General features: G+C 42.2%; 1 long non-coding RNA gene across 1 annotated transcript; it reads right to left on the bottom strand.

Moving 5' to 3' along the window:
* Positions 1 to 1057: 1057 nt before the first annotated feature.
* On the bottom strand, positions 1058 to 9551 carry LOC129654071 (uncharacterized). Its single transcript, XR_008715375.1, has 3 exons — positions 9071 to 9551; positions 4109 to 4238; positions 1058 to 1176 (listed from the first exon to the last, which is right to left on the bottom strand). It is a non-coding gene; the product is annotated as an uncharacterized LOC129654071 (long non-coding RNA).
* Positions 9552 to 25924: the final 16373 nt, after the last annotated feature.

The raw sequence follows: 25924 nt of genomic DNA, 5'->3' as shown, positions 1-25924 counted from the left end.
ATGTGTTTCTTGCCTCTCCCTCAGCCGCTGCTGCTGGCAATCTGCTGTTCTTTGACTTTTAGAAGCATGACCCCAGTTTCCACCTTCTTCACATGGCATTCTTCCCATATATATGTCTCTGGGTCCAAATTTCTACCTTTTTATAAGGATACCAGTCATATTGATTTAGCCTTTCTCGTGATCTCATCTTAACTAATTAAATCTTCACTTTTCCTTTTTCCGAATAAGATCACAACTTGAGGTTATGAGAGACTTCATAGGATTTCAACATATGAATTTGGACAGACACAATTCAACCCATAACAGATATTAAGATATATATTACCCCCAAATTGATCTATATATTCAACACCACTCAACTAAAATTGTAGCAAGTTTTTTTTTTTTAAGTGACAAGCTAAATCTAAAATTAATATGAAAACACAAAGAACCTAGACTATTCAAAACATTCTGAATAGGAGATTTCTACTACCCGACTTCAATACTTACTAAAAAGCTTAAGCAATAAAAACCAACACACAGAAAATTAATTCTACTGTTAAGGGAGGTGCATAGTAATTTAGGGCTTTAAAAATGTTAATTTCATTTGGATCCAACCAGATTCCACATGTCAGGATCCTTCTCTTTACCAATTAATGTCCTAACAACTTTCACTTAAGTAATTTGGTGAGACACAAATTCAACTGTCTTTGAAATTTAGCAAATCACACAATTAAATTTGTGTTTGATTTTCAGCAGTATCTGTCCTTAATTACAATAAATGAGTCTCCTTATGGCGATCATGGGAACACTCTGACTCTCAGACCATGACCTGAGCTGAGAGTTACTGGATCTGAGCTTCACATTTTCTTCTTGTTGTCACTCAAGTGCACTCAGAAAAATCCGTTCCATACCACAGTTGTTCAAGTCATCATTTTTGCTATAATGGTTACCTGCACCTACTTGGGTTCTCAAGGCAAGTGCTTCTGTTGGAATTTCATCACAATCAACCACAGATGACAGCTTAGGCATGAGGTCATTGTATGATGTAGACTGCAATCATCCCATTTCCTACTGGCAAGGAAGATCAGTAATTCACTCAAACCCAAGGATATGACCAGGGCAAACTCAAGATCCTATATTGCCAGTTTATCTCCTGAGACCACTCCTGGTACCATTTCTGTATCAATTAGGGGTCTAATCAAGAGATAGAAAACCTCATTGTGATTTGAATAGGAAAAGTTTAATATAAAAATTATTAACTATTACTGAGAATTGGAGTAACAAGGCATTGGCTAGTAAAAATAAAGAGAAACTTCAAAGAATATAGGAAAAACAGATGTAAAGAGCAGTGGTTAACCCCACCTCCACCCCCCAGGGCTGAGACAGAATGCCCAAGAAGGAGTTTGCTCATAGCTGAGATCCAGATCTTTTAGGGAAGCCACTGTGGTGCTACACTGGTAGAACTTGCTAGAAATCTACCTTCTAAAGTGCCAAGAAACAACGTCCATGGGAGGTGTTTCATTAGAGGCACATCACTACAGAATTGCCCAAAAGAAGTTCAAAGAGAAACTGCTGACTGCTGAGTGTCACTGGTCATGGGAGGAGCCAGGCAGGAAAGAAGCTGGGAGCAGTGCAGAAGCCTGGTGCTGGAGAAATTGCCCACACTATAGATATGGGGTATTTGGGAGGTACAGAAGCTACAGATGTACAATGCTAGACAAGCTGAAAGAACTGCAAGAGCTTGCCTGGAGAAAAAGCATGGGGGAACCAGGAAGCAAAATCTTTCCTGTCTGAAAAGTCTCTTCTCTGTCCTCTATTAATAGAATATAACATTGTGCCAGCTGGAAAAGGAAAAATATTTTAAGGACCTGTCTCTCCTTTTTTGCAGAGCATGCAATGAAGGGTGACGTTGGAGCTAAGAATCAAGAAACTGATATCAGTTTAAAGGTGACCAAGAAAGTCAGTATGGAGTGTATAGCATAGAGTGCATGCTCAGTTGCTCAATCATGTCTGACTTTTTGGAAACCCGATGGACTATAGCACACCAGGTTCTTCTATCTATGGTACTTTTCTGTCAAGAATATTGGAGTGGGTTGCCATTTCCTTCTCCAGAGGATATTCCCGACCCAGGGATCAAACCTGAGTTTCCTGTGCCTCCTACAGTGGCCAGCAAATTCTTTACCACTGAGCCACTTGGGAGGATATAACACAGTAAGCAAGTCAAATGACATTAAATGATATTAGAGGAGTTGAATGATGCACAAAAATCACATAAATCCTTATGAGACATATTAATTGTTATTTTAAGGACAATAGTAAGGTACTAAAGAATATTAAGCAGGTGTATGACTTAATTTACATCTTAAGGAAATTTCTATGACTGGAGTGGAGAAATGATTCAATGAGAATAAGTGAATGCAAGGAGTCTAGTTAGAATTTTAGATGAATTCACCTACAAAGAGAAGATAAAATGATTAGGTCCTATGACACTCTGAAATCTAGAAGTAGACCAGAGGAGAAATAGAAATTAAGAGACATGAAGGATAAAATGAAAAGGTCTTTCATACTTCTAGTTAGATTTCCAGAAGAAGAGAGAGTACAGACAGTGTGACAGAGAAAATAATAGTCTCTCTGATGATAGACATGAATATTCAGATCATAACAGATCTCCAGTGAGAATAAGAAGAAATCCTCAATTAGAGATCATCCTGATGGAACATCAAGTGAGAGGAAAGGGAACAAGGTGGGAGAATGAAAAGCAGGAGGCCCACTCGGCCTCAGCCCAGCTTCCTCAATAAGGCCTTATTGTGAATGTTCAAATGTCATCGTCATAACATTATTTATTTAAATGTCATTATTTTGATATTTAATTTTTTAAAGACAGGAAAAAACCCTGTATTTTCCTCATGGAATGAAATGGCTGAGAATGGTATATTTAGGCAATTTTAAAACATTTATTATTTACCTAAAGTCCAAATATGATAAATCTGTTCTAAGTATTGTGTGTCAATTCATGGTACGGAGATGTCACAATGGTATTGCAGATAATGCATATTGAGATTATGAAATTACTGCACACTAGCTGGATTTAAACTCAACCATTTAAAAAATAAAAATAAAATCATCGTGTGAATGAGACCACGTGCGGAACAGTAGCAAAATCTAACTTGCGGACTGAAGCATGGATGGATCAGAGCACCCCAGGGCAGCAATCTGCATTTCGCAGACACTCTACGGATACCTTGGAAGGTATATTTTTATTTGCCTTTTTGCACAGAAGGTTTGCTATTTAAAAAATAATTTGGATTTGCTGTGTCCTGTCCCCCTACCACCCCGTATGTGGGGTTGGATCACTCCACTGAGTCTCCAGACATTTCAGTCATGGCCACTGCAGCCCCCCAACTCATCTGGGGAGGTGAGTGGATAAGACCACCTGGTGGGGAGACAGCTCAGGCGACACTAAGCAATGCCTCGGGTGTTGTCCAGGAGATGCATCTCCACCACCAGCCAGAAAGACCCCTGTAGCTTTTCCCTGTGTAAGCCCAGTCTATCAGTTGATTATTTTTGAGCCTAAAAGGTAGACTTTATGAGTCTGGAGGGATTTCAGCTGGGTCTATAGGTAAGAAAAGCACCCTGTTCTCAAATCTAAAGATGGGGGAAGGATAGTTTTTGCTGCTGGGAGCTACAGCATGCCTTTTTCAAAGGCAGGGCATCCTCTTTCCTTTTTCCTGCTGTCTTAATTGGCTCATTTGTTGGCAAGGAGAAATTTAAGAATATCAAGAAGAAAGCAGGGGAAACAAACAAACAAACAAACAAACATAGATTAACGACTACCATGTCCTGGGCACTTTTTAAAATGTTTGAATTCAGTTCTGAATTGCCAGGAACCCTTCAACACCTGGGAGTCACTAATCTTGTCCTTGAGGCCCCACGGATGCCAGGTGCTACATCAGCACTCACATTGCACTTAACTCCCGCCCAGCTGTCCACTGGTGGTTCCTAAATGCCTCATTTCAAAAAGTCTCTGCTTCGATCGTTGCCAAACTTCTGAGCTTCCTCGGGGGCTAGAAACTTCATTTCAGTAGCTTCGTCCTGAACCAGACAAAATGACAAAAGGGAAACTCACATGTGATCCAAGTGACGTGACACATATCAAGGTGTCTATGCATGGCTTTGGACTGATCTTCTTGCATCAGTAGAGTCTCCAATCAGACAGTTGAGCTCCTTAAATGCATCACTCGTCACATCGTCCTCTCCTAGAGCAACAGAGTAAGCGAGGCCATGTCAGAAGGGGGTGGGACGTGTCAGGACTTGAGATTTCTGTGCTATGTGACACAAAGAGACAAGTGACAATCTTCAAGTCCTAACCTCTACTATTTAGAAAGTATAGTGGTGATCTGTGTGCAGAGATTTGAAATTTTAGAAGCACTAAGTTCCTGAACTTCAACAAAATATTTGTATTAATTTTAATTGAAAAAAAAAAATTCCTAAAAGCAACCACAGAGAAAGGACAGACCACTCAAAAACAAATGATAATTTGATTGATCATACACTTTTTATCTGGGTTTCCCTGGTGGCTCCTGCAATGCAGGAGACCCAGGTTTGGTCCGTGGGTCAGGAAGATCTTCTGGAGAATGGAATGGCTCCCCACTCTAGCATTCTTGCCTGGAGAATTCCATGGACAGAGGCACCTGGTGGGCTACAGTCCATGGGTTCCCAAAGTGCTGGACAGGACTGAGCGACTAACACTTTCACTTTAATACACTTTTTAACAGCAACAATGGAAACCAAAATCAATGGAACAATGCTGAAGGAAAATATACATCAAGCCCCAATCGTGGATTCAGCTAAATCATTATTTAAGAGAAAAATTAAGACTTTTTAGAAAAACAAAAGTAAATACATATAAATATCTGAGAAAGCTCTTCAGAGAAAAAATATTTGAGTAACTAATGCTGTCAAGTACAGAACAGTTGGATGGCAGTACCAACTCTATGGACATGAGTGTGAACAAACTCCAGGAGATAGTGAAGGAAGGGAAGCCTGGCGTACTGCCGTCCATGGGATCACAGAGTTGGACTTGCAACAACAAAAAGCCATGTTTGGGGGGTGGGGGGGGTGGGGGTGGGAAATGAGGAATAAAATGGCCCTTTTGTGAGGATCAGGGTCTATATAAATAGTCCAATATAGCTGGAAATCAGATGGATGGTAAAAGAGGGCAAATGTTGAGGCTGGAAATATAAGCAGAGGGGAAAACCATGAAAGTGTCCAGCACCAAATTAAGGAATTTAGATTTTATCTTAAAGATGGTAGGAAACTATTGAAAGAACTGAGCCTGAAAGAAAACGATGAGATTTATGTTCTGTAAAGGTCTCATGTTCCTAACACCTAAAATAGTCTATGTGGCCAGGCTAATTACTCAAAAAGCCAATAAAGGAACTCTATGGAGAATGGGTTTGATGGGAGCAGTATCAGAGGCCAGCGGACAGCAGGCAAACTGCTGTGGTTCCCCAGATGAGAAATGATGCTGGCTGGCTGCACGAAGGGCCACGCAGTAGGGAGAAGAGCTCGGATATTTTGCAGTAGCTGCTCTCCCACCCTTCTCCCCTGTGGTCCCGACTGTGCCGTCTCCACCCTGCGGGTATTTTATCAGCTTTGGCAGAAGAGCAGAAGGCACCATCTGAATCCCCCCTGCCTCAGATTCCCACCTGGCTCTCCCCTCATACTTGGGAGAATCACAAAACAAAAGGATTCTCCTGGGAAAGAGAAGAACACTGGGGAAGAGGGGCTGGGGCTGGAAGGCAGAAAGTTGGCTGGGAGATCCCTCACCTGGTGGTGCTATTGGAGCCGGCATCCACCCTTACGTAGCAACTGTCCAAGTTCCTTAAGGACAAGGGGAGGAAAAGTTTCTCTTTGGTGTCCCTTACTCTTCCCTCAACTCAACTGTCAAGGTCTCTTTCAGATTTCTTCAATCTTTACCATTAGCCCTAGACATTCTATGAGCATGTCCCTGTATCTTTCAAACAAAGGCCTGAAAAAGAAATAGCAAGAACCACTCAACTGAATCCTTTGGAAAGTATATAGAGTCTCATTTCCCTCCTGGAGGAGGGCTCATTAAGTAGGACCCAACATTCAGCCAGGACTCTTGTTTACTAAAAACTAAAGAGGAGACACTGCACAAAGCCAGCTCTGGAAAGAGGTGAGTCCATCCCATGTCAAACCACAATCCTGGAAATTGAATGTTTAATTCATAAAGTAAATTATAAGAGATTACTTGTACAAGTAGCTGCAATGTCCTTAAAATTATTCTTTAACTGAGGAAAAGTTTTTTGACCTTTGGAGAAAATGCTTGCTTCTAGCTATGACTAAAAAGAGATTTCCTTCTTTCTCTGTTGTGTTAAGAATCTTTTCTTCTTATAAAGAAGGCACCACAGTGATTTATAACTGTCATAAAAGCCTGGAATCCTTTTGAGGTTAAGCTACTCAGCTATTCAACTTTTACTACAGAAATTTTGAAATTCAAAAAGAAAAAATAATGTAAGTTTTTGAAGGACATGTGTTGCTGTAGGTGATCCTGTTAATTAAAAGTGATTGCCTGCTAGGAAATCATACTTTAAAAAGTTTCATGAATTTATTAGAACCCTGAAGGTATCTTTGTATGCACAGAGCTTTACATGCCATTTATGCAATTTTGTTTCAGATCTGCTTAAAGTCTTGCTGACACTCCCAGAGCAGGGAACAGCACTGTTAGCATGTCTATGTGTTTTGGCTAATTGAATTATGTGAAAATACATTCTAATGAAGTGTTAGCGAAGGTGTTTGTTGAGTAGCCTCTGCCTCTAATTTCTTCTAAATTAGGAGCATCTTTGTGCCACGGATTAATGTTTTAGGAAAGGCTGCCTTGTTATAGAAAAATAGCACATTGTCTAATACTGTGATTCCTTTTTGCATGTTAAAAAGCTCTCTGCACACCTGATGTTCACATTGCTCGGGAGAAATCTAAAAGGCACTTTTAGTTTTTTTTTTTTTAATGCACGACTCTGGAAAAGACCAGTGATGAGTCATTATCCAATGAAATTAATGAGCAAATTATTAATCGTCTCTTAAAACATTGTGGCGCGTTCCTCTCATACACTTTAAAGACCGATTGCGCTGGGTTTGGTTTGGTTTTAATGAGGATGATTATTTAATGTTCCTATTTGGATTGTTTTTCCGCATGTCTATTTGGAAATAGCACCTCGTAACATTTGTTGCTGTAATTCTGCGATCCCCTGATGCCGGTATTTGAGAAATACGCTATGGAAAGGCTGTGGTTGTTTTTCACAGGAACCCAGGGAGCTATCAAAGCCGGAGAACATGCCTGTATTTGCAGCAGAGGCGGGCAGGCAGAGCAGTCCCCGAGCAGCGCTCGGGCTCCGAGCAATCAGCTCATTGCCTGATAGGAATGTGGAGCCGGTGTCCGCGCTCTGAGGTCGCGCCTCGGGTCACAGATTCCAGAAAGCAGCGTGCTTGCTCTCATCAGCCTCGAGCCCGGTCGAGCCTGGTGCGGTCTGTTAGCAGGAGAAGGGCCGGGCTGGACCAGCAGGCTGACGCCGTGCGGTCCATCCCGGAAGAAAGCTCTGGCTGCCTGTGACTTGCGGCTCAGGGGCCAAAAAGAAAGCAGCTTCAGGAGCCAAGGAAACCGTGAGAACACTTGCGCTGGCCGCGCTGTGCACCCTGTGCCTGTTGAGGACACACAGAAGTGTGTGAGAAATAACTGTCCTCTGAGACTAAGCTGCAAGTGGTCCGTGCAGCTACAGCGCTGGAGGCTGGGAAGAGAGTTTGCAGGACAGTAGATACAGAAAATGATCAGTGGGGGGAGTTACATATATATGGTATACAGTTATACATTTATAATGTATATATGGCTGTGGGCTTTCCTGGTGGCTCAGTTGGTAACTGTGGTATTGAAGAAGACTCTTGAGAGTCCCTTGGACTGCAAGGAGATCCAACAAGTCCATCCTAAAGGAAATCAGTCCTGAATATACATTGGAAGAACTGACACTGAAGCAGAAACTCCAATACTTTGGCCACCTGATGCAAAGAACTGACTCATTGGAAAAGACCCTGATGCTGGGAAAGATTGAAGGCAGGAGGAGAAAGGGATGACAGAGGATGAGACTGTTGGATGGCGTCATGGACTCAATGGACATGAGTCTGAGTAAACTCCAGCAGTTGGTGAAGGACAGGGAGGCCTGGCGTGCTGCAGTCCATGCGGTCACAAAGAGTCGGACATGACTGAGTGAACTGAACTGACAGTTGGTAAAGAATCCGCCTGCAATGCGCGAGACCTTAGTTCGATCCCTGGGTTGGGAAGATCCCCTGGAGGAAGGTTTGGCAACCTACTCCAGCATTCTTGCCTGGAGAATCCTATGGACACAGGACCCTGGCAGGCTACAGTCCATGGGGTTGCAAAGAGCTGGACAGGACTGAGACTAAAGCACAGCACATATGTGCGTGTATTTTGAGTAACCAAAGAGAGAATTATTCTTTGTTATCGAAAGACTAACATATTGACAGAAAGGGTGTGATTCATGTAGGGTCATAAAATCCTGCACCGAAAATTTGCTTTTCAGTTTGGGGCTAGAGCTACCAGTCTCGGCAACTGTCCCCAGATCTCTCTCACGTTTCACCTCAAAGAGAGGGAAGCATCCTCAACAACCTGCTCCCCACATCGCCACCATCCCTGAGACCACCCCGCTCCCAGCCCGCAGCTTCCCACCCCCAGCTGACCAGCCGCTGCTGCCGTTGTCCGTGGTTACACATCTATGCCATGTCGTTTGTACTTCAGGAGATCCTTAGAGCAATTCTCCCGCCTCCCTGCTTGCAGTGTCCCCATAAATCCCTATCTTTTTTTATTTAGGACAGTCTCATTTTCTTATTTTTTATAAGGTTAGTAAACCAGGCATCAAAAGAGTGAAGTTCAAAGTCTGTATTCTGCTACTTACTAATCATGGACTCTTGTTCATGTCAATAACCCTCAGCATTGGTTTCTGCATCTGTAAAATGGGCAAACAAAACAAAACGAAAAACTCCTTGTCCTGCCTACCTCATAAGGTCGTTGAGATGATTTGCTACTGTCATGCAGACTCTCTTTCCAGTTTCCAGCGCTGTAGCTGCATGGACCACTTGCAGCTTAGTCTCGGAGGACAGTTATTTCTAACACACTTCTGCGTGTCCTCAGCAGGCACAGTGGTGTACAGCGTGGCCAGCCCAGGTGTTCTCATGGTTTCCTCTGCTCCTGATGATTAAAACCTTGTAGAAAACATCCTGAAAATTTAAACTGAGCTGACAGTACCATCACAGAGCCAATAATGTTATCAAACTATCTGACGATTGTGATTCTTGCAGTAGGGGCGAGGCAGGCTCCCAGCCAGTCAGCGCCAGATCAGTGCACCACGGTTCAGGTTCATGCAAGACTGTATCCTTAAGACTCTTCACCCAAAACTGTTAGCGGGAGACCTTTGGGTGCCGGGCTGTGGTGGTCCCACTCTGCCAGCGGTCAGCATCAAAGGGAGTCCCGGTGGTTGCAGTTACCCTGGGTCGCAGTCTGCAGGATCTGGCCCTGTTTGGGTGGCCTCAGGAGCCTGAGGGCTGGCTAAGTCCTGGGCGCCTGGCTCCCTCAATGATGACTGCTGAGCGGGGTCTGGGAACCTGGCCTCCAGGGCATGCCAGCTGAGCTCTATCTCTTCAGCTGGGCCTAGGAACTGGCTGGGGGACTCAGACCATGGGCTAGAGGAACACTCTGGAGCAGGGTAACCAGGGAGACAGATGCTCCTCTTAGCTAGGACTTGGACCTCAGAGGCAAAAGTTGAGCCTTGGGACCTTGAACAACTTAAATGATGGGTAATGATTCCACTTTGCTTGTTCTCAAGGCTTTGACCTTTAAGAACATTACACCTTTAGGTAAAAAGTTGTAGATCACTCAACAACAACAACAACAAAAAACAAACAATTCAATCAAAAAATGGACTGAAGACCTAAATAAACATTTCTCTAATTAAGACATACTGATAGCTAATAAGCATATGAAAAGATGCTCAATATTATTAGAGGAAAGAAAATCAAAACTGTAAGGAGGTACCACCTCACACCAGTCAGAATGGCCATGATTTGAAAGTCTACACATAACAAATGCTGGAGAGGGTATGGAGAAAAAGGAACTCTCCTTCACGGTTGGTGAGAATGTAAGTCAATGCAGCCACTATGGAAAACAGTATGGGGGTCCTCAGACCGAAAATAGAATTTCCGTATGATCCAGCAATCCCACTCCTAACAAAACTGTAATTCAAACAGGTATATGCACCCTTATGTTCATAGCAGCACTATTACAATAGCCAAGACATGGAAGTCTGTCCACTGACAGATGAACAGATAAAGAAGATGTGGTATATATACACAACGGAATACTACTCAGCCATAAAAAAGAGCAAAATAATGTCATTTGCAGCAACATGGATGGAACTACAGATTATCATACTAAATGAATTAAGTCAGACAGAGAAGGACAAATACCATATGACATCATTTTCATGTGGAATCTAAAATATGACACAAATGAACCTATCTATGAAACAAAACAGAATCATGAACATTGAGAGCAGATTGGTGGTTGCAAGGACGGAGTAGAGGGTTGGGGTTAGCAGACGGAAGCTTTTATATACAGAATGGGTGAACAACAAGGTCCTCCTATACAGCCAAGAACTATGTTTGATGTCCTATGAGAAACCATAATGGAAAAGAATGTTTAAAAAAGATGTATATATAACAATCACATTGCTTTAAAGCAGAAATTAATGCTACATTGTAAATCAGCTCTAATTCAATAAAAGGAATTTTTTAACTAAAAAGAAGGTTGCAGAACAGAGAATAGCATTTGTCTTGATGGAGGCTTACAGAAACGTTGTGACCTGACCATAACCTGACCTACATGGACAGCTGAAAGAACAAAGGATTTGACACCAAGATGTTTGCAACAAGCAACCATGCCCCTCCCTCACCTTACCTATAAAACGGATTTGCTGAAAGCCTTCAAGGAGTTTGGGGGTTTTAAGGTATGAGCCATCCATCTCCTTGAATGGCCCTGTAATAAACCTTTCTCTGCTCCAAACTCCAATGTTTCTATACCATTTGGTCTCACTGTGCATTGGGTACATAGACTTGGGTTCAGTGACGATCCTAGTCTCCTGGAAGACAAGTTGATTGTCAGCCAGGGAAACAGAGCAGATCTTGGGAAACAGACTCTGAGATGGAGGTTAGCCTGCAGGGAGCAATAGCTGGGGAAGAAAAAGGAAGGAAGCAGAAATGATCTAGGATGTTCTCAACACAGTCCCCAACCAGTCATACATGGTCCTCTGAAGCTCCGGTGACCTTTCAGAATCTCTCCGAGTTAGCAGAAAGGCCCATACCTTTATTCTTCTTTGAGTCATTGTGTTTGGGACCATCTGGGAAAGGGTTTCTTCAGTGGAGACAATTGCCTGGAAGCAACTGACAGCCTGGGGTCTTCCAGCCGGGGACTCAGGCCTCTATGCCTGGGGAGGGAGCTGGGTGGTGCCCACCACATCCACCACACTGATCTTTTGCTTTGGGTGTGTGCTTCAGGAACAGTGCTCAGAAGAGTGTCCTGCTGGTGCAGTGTGTTAACATTTTGTGTGGCCTTTAGAGATTACCTGGGAGTCAGGACACCCAAGGTCTAGGTGTGATTCTGCACTTGTCAGAACGGGCTGACTGTCTTTACAGACTGGATGCAGGTCGCTGGTATAAAGCTCATTCTCTCGCTCCCTCTTCAGTCTTTCTGCAGTGTCATTTGGAGAATCCCTCCAAGATCTGCCTCCACCCGGTCTAACATCCCCCAAGCTCTTAGACTTGACCCTGCGGACTACCCTTCCTGGGACTCAGACTTGACACCCATGGCCTGCAACCATATACCATGTTTGTCCACCCACCGCCCTGTCCAGGCTCCTGACTGCAGCCCTAGACTCCCTAGGAAGCCATCCGGGGAAGTCAGACATTGCTAATCTGCTCGGTTGCCCTAAGCCATCACTCAACATCTCTCTTCAGTTGTAAAACAAGAAGATCTGTTCTTTCCGATTTTACCTCAAAATTACTGTTTTTTAAAAATAATCAAACCAGATAGCAGGAATATATATTGTATGTGTATGTATGTATTTGTGTGCATTAAAGGTTTTCATAGTAAGTGAATTTCTACAACCTCAGTCACACGTGCTATTTCCACCCCCTCCATCAACCACTTGATAACAACTCTCTCAGCTTATCTGCAGCCTGTATGATTTATTAAAGTGATTAGTGATATGTATCAATTGATACGAATCACTAGTGATATGTATCAATTGATATGAATCACTGATTCATATGAACTGTGGTGTTGGAGAAGACTCTTGAGAGTCCCTTGAACAGCAAGAAGATCCAGCCAGTCCATCCTAAAGGAGATCTGTCCTGACTATTCATTGGAAGGACTGATGCTGAAGCTGAAACTCCAGTACTCTGGCCACCTGATGCAAAGAACTGACTCATTTGAAAAGACCCTGATGCTGGGAAGGATTGAAGGTGGGGGGAGAAGGTGACAACAGAAGATGAGATAGTTGGATGGCATCACCTACTCGATCGACATGAGTCTGAGTAAACTCCGGGAGTTGGTGATAGACAAGGAGGCCTGGCGTGCTGTAGTCCATGGGGTCACAAAGAGTCAGACACGACTGAGCGACTGAACTGACTGACTGATTAAAGAAGACTCCTATGAACCCAAGTTCTCTGTTTGTCAAGGCACAGGATGCAATTCACTCCATAATCTGGCCTACTTCCTACTTATTACTAATTGCTTGCAAGTTTTGAAATTATTTATTTTAAAGGGCATTTATAAATTCCCTTGTGTATCTTGAAACAATATTATAGGCAGCAGTTAAGTATCTGACTTGCAGTATCATCCCCTCTTGCCTTCAGTGCTCAACAACCTGAAAAGAAACATTTTTAGCTTCCAGAAGCAGGAAGCTTAATTTTCAACAGTTGGGCTGGCCCATTTCACTACAACCCAGGGTAGTCTTGTGCCCCTGGTAGACTCTGAATACAACCTGTCCCCATAAATGCCTCAGAGGCCAGAGCAGCGAGAGGGAGCCAACAGGTGGGCAGGAGGTGAAGAGGCTGTGGGGCCGTCACCCCCTTCTCCTCTGGCCTTCATGCTCCCCTCCTCCAAAAAGCCCTCCCTGATAAATCAGTTTCCTTCTTTTACCTTAAATTAGTCCATCCTTTTCATGGCAACTAGCCTACGCTACAGTGTTAAATGAAAAACTAAAAGAAAATCAGGTGACAAAACTGTATGTACAAATTTATTTTCAGGAGATGATTCACAAAACAATCCAAAAGGAAAAAGTATCTGATACCTTTGACATAATTTTGTTTTTACAGATTCAAATCCTAATACTGTATATATACATACCTACATGGCATTCATGTATTCACATGAGAAAAGGCTGGAAGGATAACCAGTAAAATTGAACTTATTTAGTGTTAGAATAATGGGTATTCTCTAAAGTTTCTGCATCAAACATGAATTATTTTTGATGCTAGGGAAAAACATTACTTATAGAAATAAATATAATAAAAAACTGTCATATCCATGTCTTTTTTAAAAGATCGGAATTAGTTGCAAAACAATGTGAATATGCTTGACACTACTGCACACTTTAAATAAAAAGAAAAAAAGGGTAGATAGAAAATGAAGTGCTCTTCTATGAATAAAATGTATATGCTTTTCTAAAAAAAGACCAGAAATAGTTACATTAAAATGTTAAGTAACTGCTTTTCTTTTTCCTGAGTGGTAGATTGCGGTTAATAGTTATTTTCATCATTGTTGTTTTATGTATTTCTTACATTTGTATGGCATAACTAATGTAATTCTTAAAAACAATTATTTCCATGGTTTCAAAAATACCAAATAAAAATAATGACCATGTATATCCATTCACCCATTACAACATATTGTTTCTTTTTGTTTTCACATTGTTGCATGGGCAGATTTCATTTTCTTGAGGGCACTGCAGATTCCTAGTGGGTCTTCTTGTTGTTTTGCTATCTCCAGAAAAATTCAAATGTAAAATATTAAAATGTGCCTGTCCATCCTTGACACTCTTCATCTACTCAAATAAAGGATGGTGAGGCCTGCTTGGACCAAATCTTGACTTCTGCTGCTGCTGCTGCTAAGTCACTTCAGTTGTGTCCGACTCTGTGCAACCCCATAGACGGCAGCCCAACAGGATCCCCCATCCCTGGGATTCTCCAGGCAAGAACACTGGAGTGGGTTGCCATTTCCTTCTCCAATGCATGAAAGGGAAAAGTGAAAGTGAAGTTGCTCAGTCGTGTCTGACTCTTCGCAACCCCATGGACTGTAGCCTACCAGCTTTGCATTTTTCCCACGAGTGTAAATATCCGATCATAAGACTATGTGAAACATAGTAAGTTGGTCAAAAACAAGACAAATGTGTGAGCCACCCTTCCTGTTGTCACTGTGCTTGTTTCGGGTCTGAAAGCTCATCCGTGTTAATTTTGACCAGGGTTCCCACCCTTCATCTCCAGGCACAGACTACACACTGAGCTGGCATCCTTGCTGTGCAAAGAACAAAGCAATTTATTGATACTGGCAAGTTGGCCAGTTTCATCATTTATCGATCATTTGCTTTTTCTGATGTGGTCCTGCGGCATTCCTCTAGGCAGCAGAGGGAGAAAGTCAGGATTTACTCGGGTGGGCATGCCAGAAAAAGACTGTGAAAGAAACTTTTCAAGGTCTTTCATCAATAAAGGAAGGTCACTTGCCTTTGCAACAGTATGCATTTCAAACCAAAGGAAATCAGAACTCGGATTTCCATCAATTTTGACTTTTCAGTGAGAGTTCTTGTTATTAACATTCTTATAAATCTTTGAATGCTTCCCTTGAGGGATGCAGCATAATTCTCACATTAGAGGAAAAGGAACTGGGGACTCTGAGTGCCCTGTCCCCTCGGCAGCTCTGCCTTCGAAGTGACTCAGTCTTCAGCTGTCACTTCATCTGGAGGCAGCAGGTTGGAGGAGAAGGTAGCCTGACACCTGGCACCCTGGCACCCTGGGTCTAGATAGCAAACACCTCATTGACATCTCCTGGCTCCTTTCTATTAGCGAAAGTCCTAAGCTCTAGAGAGTATTGATAAGGGGCCAGAAAAGACACGAAGTCAAGGCCTGGGGAGTAAGAAGACTTTGAATTTTGTCACTGTCAAATTTCCAAATAACTCCAGTGACACTTTTGAAGAAAGATGGCAAGAAGAAATGAGATTTTGATCCATTTTGCACATATCCTGGCTCTCAGGAGAAAAGGCTCTTCTGAACAGTCTTGTTCCCCAATCAGGGTATCAGTCATCATTTCAGGTAAAGACCCGGTAGAGGGAGTCAACATCTGGCCTGTGACCCTGATCATCAAACGTTGTATCCAAGAAGCAAGTGCCTAATCTCCTTGTGGTATAAGTGGCCAGATCACTACCTCTGCATCTCATATTCTAATGCATCACAACAGCACATTAAATATAATTGTGTTTTCTAGTCACTCATATATGGGGCTTAAGACAGAGGAAAAAGTACATTAATGCTCCTTTCAATTCCTTATACTAAAAAACCACAAAAATACAACAAAACCACAGTATGATTCCCTGTTTCGCTGTTAATTCCATATGTCATCCACTTGAACTTATGGCCAGTATCCTAAGGGTGGGAGCGAAGTCTTTCGTGTAAGCCACCTCCAACGTAGAGCCTGATCTAGCACCACATGCTCTGCCCGCAACACATGTTCATGAAGCTGATGGGAACTAGCATGTGTATAGGATGTGTCCATCTTCACAGCCCATCTGGGCACAACTCATTGTGTCCTGCTGAGCAGAGAGTAAGAAACTGAAGCCACAGAAGGTTGACCTGTCCCCTGTCACAGAGAAAGAGTGATGTGGATGAGAAACAGAATTCGGGCTCTACTTTCACCCATATTGTCCCCTGAGATTATGAGTTTTCCACTTTGAAAATACAAAAGTGGTGGCAGGTAGTCTCAGGGGCTGATTGAGCTGGGAAGCGATATCAAGACTTGGGGTAGCACTTGGTTCTGAAAGTGTCCAAGTCATCTTGTCAAAATCAAAATTGGGGAAGAAAGATGTTTCCCCATATTGAAATGATCCAAATCATTGATATGGGGGGAGTCCAGACTTTCTGAGTACAGTATATGTAGCTCATCTTGGTATACCAAATGGAAAGGTAGACCACTCAGACATCTTGGTAGACTTTTAGAGGTTTTGAGGATTAAGCAAACATCTCAAACAAGATGACCTGTATGCATCACACCTAACTCAGAGTGAGTTCTTGCATGAATTTCCCTAGTTAATTAAGTTCATAGAAAATTGACAAGTTGCCTCTATACCCATCTTGCTATTAACATCTGAAGTGTGGAACAAATACTATTACCATAAAGTAATATTAAAGATTTAATTAAGCATTTAACTAAAGTGCTATTCTCAACTTTCCTGGCAGAATTGAAAGGGAAGTGATAAAGATCCTCCTCTTGACCAAACTCTGGCTGGTCTCCTCTGAGACCTCTTCTCGATTAGTCCTCAACCTATAAAGTCTTGAACAAATACCAGCTTAGCTTCTAATAGCTTAAGGCCACATCCCTAAGAAGACCCTGCTGCTGCTGCTGCTGCTGCTGCTGCTGCTGCTAAGTCACTTCAGTCGTGTCCGACTCTGTGTGACCCCATAGACAGCAGCCTACCAGACTCCCCCGTTCCTGAGATTCTCAAGGCAAGAACACTGGAGTGGGTTGCCATTTCCTTCTCCAATGCATGAAAGTGTAAAGTGAAAGTGAAGTCGCTCAGTCGTGTCCAATTCTTAGCGACCCCATGGACTGCAGCCTACCAGGCTCCTCCATCCATGGGATTTTCCAGTCAAGAGTACTGGAATGGGGTGCCATTGCCTTCTCCAAAGACGACCCTAGCCCCTGTAAAGTGCCTTCCTGAGAAAACTCAAGACTGCCAAAAGAATTCACTGTTTGTTCCAGCCAAAACCTATCTGTCGGAGAGTAGGAGTAACTGTGAGAAGCACAAGTTAGCAAACACAGATGGGTTTCCCATGGACCAACCTCTCTTCCCACTTTCCCTGACTCTACTGAGCCCTCACTCACTACCCACTCTAGTCTCCCATTCTCCCTTTACAATATCCAGTCACCTCTGTACAGATGGAACAAGAGTTCAGTTCACACTGGACTCGTTTCCCTATTGCAATAGTTACTACTGATGAAATTCTGCCCTTCCTCTTTAGCTAGTGTCCAGCTTTGTTTATCTTTGATGAAAGGGCACTTCTGCCTTGCTGCTTCTGTATTTCCCATGTTTGTGCAATGTTTGTTCCCAACATGGGCTTGATTGGATATTTGTTAAAAGAAAGAATTAGCACAGACACTGAGTATTCACTACGGAACATTCATTGAGAAGTTCAGTCCACAAAACCCATTCACCCCATCCACAGCCCCTGATGTTTTACTCTTTTCTCATCTTAGCACATGGGTCCACTTCTTTGAATTCCAACTTTTCAGCTGTCCCAGAATAACACTCATAGGATGATTTCTGCCCACGACCTAACTCAATGGACACTTCTTGACTGGCTTAGCAGTTCTTTCCCTTCTCAGAACTCACATTTTTTCTAAGAGGACCACCCTATTCCAAACATGGCCTCTGAGTGAGTCTGCAGGGAGAATGGATTTTACTGGCATGGTGACTCACTCAAGGTTGTGGCTTCCAAATTTGAAGCTGAACTTGAGCTTCTCTCGGTTCAAGTTGCAATGAGCACTGACAAAAATGTGACCTCCTAGTTCAAGAATAAAGGCTCCGGGGGTTTCTTAGCTATCAAGTTGCTCTTACAAAAGAAGATTCTGATGAGTCAAGTGTAAAAGAATCAGAGTCTAAAGGATTTAATTTCTCTTGAACTATTTGATGGTTTCATGGTGAAGGAGGCATTTATTTAGCAATATGTATGGGGAATCTCATCATCTCAAAATGTTTGAAAAAGAGACAGATATTTTTCCAATATCACGATCTTGCTGGCCCTCTTTCCTTTTCCTCTGTGAAGAGAAAAGTCTAAAAAGGTGCATTGAATATTCCCAGACTAAATCCTGCACTATCTAGACATCAACACTATCATAAATAAGACAAATGCAAAACATAGCAATGAAGCAGAACTTAAGTACAAACCTCATTACTAAGAAAAAATCAAGAGCAAAGGAAAAATTAAAATTGCCTAAGTTCATTAGCCTTACTGGAATTTCTTACTCCTAAAACATGGACTTGGTTAGAACTTAGAGAATGTATAGTTTCTTTTTAATGATATTTGTTGAAAAAAGGTTTGCCTATAGCTATAAATATTTCTTATTACCATCTCAGAAAGTTCCAGAGGCCCTGGCCTTTCCAACCAAATATGGGAGTTTTCTGGGTTCAGAACTATCATTTACCTTTACACTTTTACTGCCTGGAATGTTTCAGGGAAATGTTCTGAAATACCATGAGCTCTCAGGCTCCAGTAGCACCTTAATTCCAACAATTAAGAAATACATAATTATTAAAAAGTTTACTCTCTGCTTAAGATTGAGCTAGGAAATACAGAAGAGAGCAAAACAATCTCTACTCACAAGAAATTTATCATCTGGAATCAGAGATAAGACACACGGATGAAAGAATTTGTGAGACCATAATAATAAGGATATGAGTTTGGGTAAACTCCGGGAGTTGGTGATGGACAGGGAGGCCTGGTGTGCTGCGGTTCATGGGGTCGCAAAGAGTTGGACACAACTGAGCAACTAAACTGAACTGAATAATAAGAATAGTATCAATAGCTAATATTTAGCATGTATTCTGGCAAAAAGGATTGTTCTAAGGACTTTACATGTATTATTTTATTCTGACAACTGTCTTAGAGATCATCCCAGAATATCTGAATAGAATAGATTGAAACCTGGCACAAGATCACATAGCTGGATAGTGATAAACCTAAGATTCAAAGGCCAAGCAGGCAGGGCCAGAGCCTGAATGCTGGACCTCTAGCCACCACTGCCTTCAAATACACAGGTGTGTGTAAAGGTTAACACACACATGTGCCCATACAGACATATCTATGCGATCATTGCAAACTAAGAGGTCATTGTGAGATCACTGCAAATATGGGATTCTCCAGGTAAGAATGAACTGATGCTGGACCAATTCTGAGAACACCAAGAGTGTCAGATATATGGACAAGCTCAGAGCAGCGGCTTCCACAAAATAAGCATCTGTTTCATAATTCCTTTCCAGCATTCACAGCTTCTCCACTCACCTCCTCCATTCCTGCCTCCCAGCATCCTCTTCCCCAGCACACCCTGCCCCTTTATCAGAGCAGTTGCTAAAACCTCACTCCTTGCGAATAATCTTCGCTAATATGAGAACACTGGTGAATTCCCCTTTGCCTCTCCCTCTCTAACCATGAAACTTTCAAAACTACCTCTGATCAGGACAATGCAATTTTTAAAACTATCCCCCCGCCCCACCATCCAAATGTAATATCAGAACAACAGAGGGCTTCAAAAAGGGAAAAAATGGAAAAAATAATAACAATAATAGATTTTAATAAAAGTCAAATCTAAGACTTCCCTGGTGGTCCAGTGGTTAAGAATCCACCTTCCAATGCAGGGTACACAGGCTCCATTCCTGGTTGGGGAACTAAGATCCCACTTGCTTCAGGGCAAGTAAGCCTGAGCTCTGCAACTACTGAGCCCGTATGCTGCAACTGAGACTTGATCCAGTCAAATACATAAAAATAAAAAAATTTTTTAAAAAGATTTATGTACATTTTTGTAATGTATGTAAATTCATTTCATGTAAATTTTTAAAAATAAAAATAAAATCTAAACAAGCCAGGGGAACCCATCTAAAACTTGGAAAGCCAGTGCTCCTATTATTCTCAAGCCCAGATTCTTAAAAGGAACCACTGTACTTGTTTCAGCTCTTGGGTCATCTCTCTGTTTCCACCTTGTTTTCAAAAACACATATTCATCCTAAAACACAGCCTCAGTACATCTGTGGCCCATTCATTATTTCTCCCACTAGCCGTGATGTCTCACCTTTCTAACCGGCTCAATCCTCAGTATTAAATCTTACTTCCACCACTGTGTGTCTCTACTCTGTGTTACCTGGATCCTGTTCATTGAAAACCCCTTGCTTCTTTGATGGGGCCCAGGTCAACTTGTGTCATAAACGGGGAAGCTGAAAGAAGCATCATAAAAGCAGAAGACATTATTGGAAATATTTTTTCACTAAGTAGATACATCCCCAAAACACACATTGGGAAGATAAATAAGTGTGTGGCTTTGGAAAAGGAAATGAAACAAATATGGAGATTTGGGGACATCAAAGGAAAGCTCACTATCATGTTGAAGGTGGGAGGGCTGGGCAGAAATGACTTAAACATCAGAAGAAGGTCTGATGTTTATTATGCCTTTCTCTCAAATCATAATTGTATACTTCTGGACACCTGATGCATAACTAGGGCATTTGTATTTCAACAATGGATGATGAAATGTACTGGCTTAGCCCATGCCAGTTTAGCACATGAAGAGCACATCAGAGTCAACAATAATTACACTGTACCACGTACTCAACTAGATCTGGATTACTGGGGAAAGTAAATGTACAATCACCAGTGGAGGCAAAACTATGTTTTGAATATATTCTGATTTTCTGATGTCTCCAACAAGAAATCACTTAATAAAATGGAGTGTGGTCTCTGAGCAAGTAAATTATCCAGCAGCAAGTTTTGAAGAAGGGGTTTTATTCATATTCATTTCAAGAAGGAAAAATGGATTCAGTCAGTATGAACATACATGTGTCCTAAACAATGAAAAGCAAAAAGTAAGAAAATGAATGGTTCCAGGTAAAGAAGTAACTGCAACTTTTATCTGAATCATGCTGGTGGCTGTCATCAAAAGAGATTGAAGCAAGACTTGCCTGGTGATCCAGTGGTTAAGAATATGCCTTGCGATGTATGGGATGCAGGTTCAGTCCCTGGTCTAAGAACTAAGATCCCACAACCCTGAGGGCAAAGCCCACTCATTGCAACTCCTGAAGCCTGGGTGCCACAACTAGAGAGTCCAGGCAGTGCAACAAAAGATCCACGTGACTCGTGGCACAACTGAGACCCGACACAGCCAAATAAATAAATAAATATTTAAAAAAGAAAAAGAGAGATTGAAATAACCTACAGACAAAAGCAAGGCAATGATCTTCCTCAGAAGCATATAAAGGAAGCAAAAGGTATATAAACCTATACAGAGGAGTGGCAAGGATACTTTATTTATACTTAGCTCTGGGAGATGGTGATGGACAGGGAAGCCTGATGTGCTGCAGTCCATGGGGTTGCAAAGAGTCAGACACGACTGAGAGACTGAACTGAACTGAAACTTACAAAAGCTTATATGCAATTACATCTCAATAAAAAAATTTTAAAGCCCTGCCTTGCAGGATTCTCCTCAGGCTGAAATCAGACAAATATTTACAACATAGCACTTAGCACCGGGGAGACAGTAAATTTTATTTAATATTTTCTTTCCATATCTTGAATGAAAAGATATCATGTTGCATTCCCAGCATGATAAAGTCACAGTTCCACTATAGGGCACTCAAGATTCTTCCAAATGCCAACCTGGAAAAATACTTTGCCATATTAGTTGATATTTTTCCTGCATTTTATTTAATATTTTGGGCCTTTCTTAACCACTATGCTCATGTGTGCATGCTCAGTCCTGTAGTTGTGTCTGGCTTTTTTCGACCCTATGAACTGTAGCCCACTAGGTTCCCCTGTCCATGGGATTTCCCAGGCAAAAATATTGGAATGGGGTGCTATTTCCTTCTCCAGGAGATCTTCCTGACCCAGGGGTTGAACTCACATCTCCTGATTTATAGGTGGATTCTTTACTACTGAGCCACCTGGGAAACCCCTTAACCATTATGCTAGTCTAATAATTCTCAATCCTGACTGTAGTTAGAATCTGGGAAGCCTGTTAAACTCTACCAATGTCCATTATCTGCCCCAGACCATGAAATCAAAATCTCGGGAAGTGGAGCTCTATTTGTGCATATGTATTCGTTTCCAAGCACTCAGAGTGATGCAGCTGCGATTGAGAATGCTGATCTAGACCTTTCTAGATCCCTTACCTCAGAACAGGGATTGCAAAACAAGGAAGAAAGGAATGTTATTGGCTTTTAAGTTTTAAAAGCTTAGCCTTCAGAAGGAATGAGGAAAAACAAAAAAAAAACCCATAGGACTGAAACCAACAATTTTGGAAAATATGTAACAACAGAGAATCTACCATGACTATCAGCATCCCCACATCCTACACTTGCAAGATTGCAAAAGCTGGCTCTGGTAAGGAAAGTAGTAGCAAAGGAGCTAGTGAGACCTTGGAAGCTTTAGCTCCCCAAGAAGGGAGGCCCTGTACTCTGACCTTCCTAGGAAGAACTGGAGACAGACCTCTCCTCAATAAGTTGATAGGATCTAAGATCGGAGGTTCCCATGCCTTGTTTCCCAACAGAGCCCTGGGTGGGCAGCTAAAACTTAGCTAATGAGAAGTGGTTGTCATGTGATTAACCATGGCAGGCTTTCCACAGCCTCATAGAGCCTGGGATCAGCCGCTGAGTCCCGGGACCCTGAGAATAGCAAGGCAACCTTTTGAAAATGACTTAGCAGCAGCCACGAAGAGATGATGACCAAGGGTCAGGCAGGATTGTGGTCATTTCCTTGGGTTCCTGCTTGGAGAGGATTCCAAAATGACGTAGATTAAGTTTCCTTCACATAGCAGAATGACAGCTGAAAAAAACAAGCTGATTAATAGAATAAATTACACCCTCGCACCTGAGCACATGAACCAAGATTTCCTCTCTTCCCACTATTTTTCTATGTTCGTGTGTTTTCGTGTCACACACCACATCCACCTGCACTTCATGCTTCAGTTGCACTAAAAAGCCCATTCCTCTCTCCAGGCCTCTCTCGCTCACTCCTCCGTCCCTCTGTGCCAACTGCTCCCTTTGCTTCTAAGCAAAGAACATTCTAATGTACTCCCTGCCTCTGTGAGCAAACCTCCCAGATCTCCTCCCCCAAAGCCTTCTCTGACTTTCACTGGAAAAACTCATCACTCCTCCTCTATACTCCCCTTGCAGGACTCCTCTGCTGCTGCTGCTGCTGCTGCTAAGTCGCTTCAGTTGTGTCCGACTCTGTGCGACCCCATAGACAGCAGCCCACCAGGCTCCCCCGTCCCTGGGATTCTCCAGGCAAGAACACTGAAGTGGGTTGCCATTTCCTTCTCCAATGCATGAAAGTGAAAATTGAAAGTGAAGTCGCTCAGTCGTGCCTGACTCTTCACAACCCCAAGGACTGTAGACTACAAGGCTCCTCCGTCCATGGGATTTTCCAGGCAAGAGTACTGGAATGGGGTGCCATTGCCTTCTCCGAGGATTCCTCTAGCACCCAAGAAAACTATAAATTAAATTCACCTGAATGGCTGGGAAGGGCAGCACAAATATATATACAAGTATATACACATACACCTATACCCCTACATAGGTTTGCATATATGACCACCAAAATCCTTTTCACATCATTTAGTAGCTAGATGTTTGTCTGTCTCCTCAGCTAAACTGTAAACCCTTTGAAGGCTGGCATCATGTCACACTTATCTTTGTATTCCAGCATCTTGCACGTGAGAAGTGTTCAACAGTTTGCTAAATGAATGAATGAAATAATTAATTACTATAATAAAATAGTTATCATGTGCAAGCCACAGGGCTACTTTCTCAAAATAATAAAAATTTTTTCCTGACTATTGCCTTTGGCAAAAATCACTCATAATATCCCTGAAAATCTATAAAGAGATCCTCCTCCTCATTGACTAATTCCTTATAACCACATCCACACCTGGAAACTGCATCAACTTGATCAGAATAGATGAACTAGCTAGACAATCAAACCCCAAGAAAATCATTTCCATTTCACCTCGTTAGGCCAAATGGAAGTTATTTCCATGCTTGTGTGTAATTCTCCTGCCATTCATCCAACAGTAGAACATCAATTGAGTGACTGACTATAACCATAGGATTCAAGAGTGCTACATTTCTAATTTGCACCCAGTAACAAACAAACAGATTTGCTCCATGAAATAGCCAGGCAGTCCCACATAGCCTCAAAATTCAATTGAAAGGTTCAAATATGTGTAGTTGTTATGTTCTGATTTCAAGGAATTAGCCAAAGTGATAAATGTGACCACCATGTATACAAGAGCAAACCACACCCTAAATGAAGCAAGCAAAATGGAAACAGAACATTAAACCAGCTTCAGAGGGAAAATGCTTGTTTATTTGAAATAGCAAGAGTGGGCAGATGGTGTACACATGAGGGTTGAATGATTCAGTCTTTTTTTCAGGCTACTATAAAATGACTTGATTGAATTAATCTAACTTTCAAACTGAGGTATCTGAGCTATTCCACCTAGCTGTGTTTGTTGTAATGGAGACACATCATAAGCCCCAAGTCCCGATTCTTTCCTCCCTCGCTGGCCCTGAACTGTATCCTGTCCTTCAGGGTGAAGACCTCACCTCTCTGATCCACGCTGGTCATCGCTCTGGCCTGGGAAGTGTCAGTTCTAATGAGCAGGAGGAGAAGCACTGGGATTCGTCAATGACCGTGGAAGAATGAAGGAGTGCCTGTTAAATGCCATTCATGGCTCTAAATAGCCATTCAGATTAGTGGCCTTGGTTCCTAAAGGACGGGTCCCACACTGCTGTGTGTGTGCAGACCCCTTTCAAAGTCAGTGATCCATGCAACTCGAGTGGTAATGGGATCCGACCCTTAGTGTTGAAACCTGCACCTGTTAGGGTCAGAACAATGGGTCAGTCTGAAGTCAGCCAGTGCAACTTGCTCTTTTCCAGACCCGCGAAAAGAATATCTCATTTCTCTTGGAACTTGGTGACCACCAAGCAGAATGCTTTGGTGCTATTTTCAGAATAGCATACAAGCCGTGAAAATGACGCTATTACAGATGGAACTCCACAGACCGGTTAGCCTCATATTATGAGAATAATACACATTAATCAAGCCTTCCTTCCAAGTCAGTAGATTGTAAATTAAACTCACATGAATGACTTGGAAGAGAAGTATGAATGTAGACATATTTACACAGCTGGTGGAGGGGGTGGTTATTAGATATATGTAAAGAGCACATTGATTCATAATTTGAAGCACTGGGTCCCAGTCTCACTTCTCTCAGTAGCTGTGGGACCTTGGGTAAGTCATGTCATTATGCTTCCCCGTGGAAAGGAGAGAGTTTGACCTCAGAGCATTGTCAGAGCTCGGCAAATATGCCTTCCTTCTGCTTTGCCTTCAGTTTCATCACTTATTAAAGCTGTGGATTAAATCATTTCTAAGGTTTCTTCTAGTTCTAAAACCCTACCTATTTAGTTCTTTGCTTTATTCTATGATTCAAAGCAGTCTTAAAAAATCAAGCCACACCCTTCTTACCACTCAGCAGATTTCTACCACTACAGTACATCACTGATTAAAATGTATATCAAGTAGTCACCTGAATCGGTATTTTCTAATCTTTCTAAAATGAGCCTGGACTATTTGTGTCATGTTTAACTAGCTTAAGAAGCTATCAGTTTCAACCACCATGCTCTGAAGTGAAAAGAAACAAAGAATTATCTTGCAGTATTAGTTTTGCGAAATGAAGATTCCACACCTTTGCTTCATAGCTGGTTTGCAGTCACACTTCAGCACAGACTAGCTGAACCCTCACAATCCTGTTTCCCATTTCCTCCTG

The sequence above is a fragment of the Bubalus kerabau genome, chromosome 5 (genome assembly GCF_029407905.1).
Source record: "Bubalus kerabau isolate K-KA32 ecotype Philippines breed swamp buffalo chromosome 5, PCC_UOA_SB_1v2, whole genome shotgun sequence".
NCBI classification, from domain to species: Eukaryota; Metazoa; Chordata; class Mammalia; order Artiodactyla; family Bovidae; genus Bubalus; species Bubalus kerabau.
This window is presented reverse-complemented; position numbering and strand designations above follow the sequence as displayed.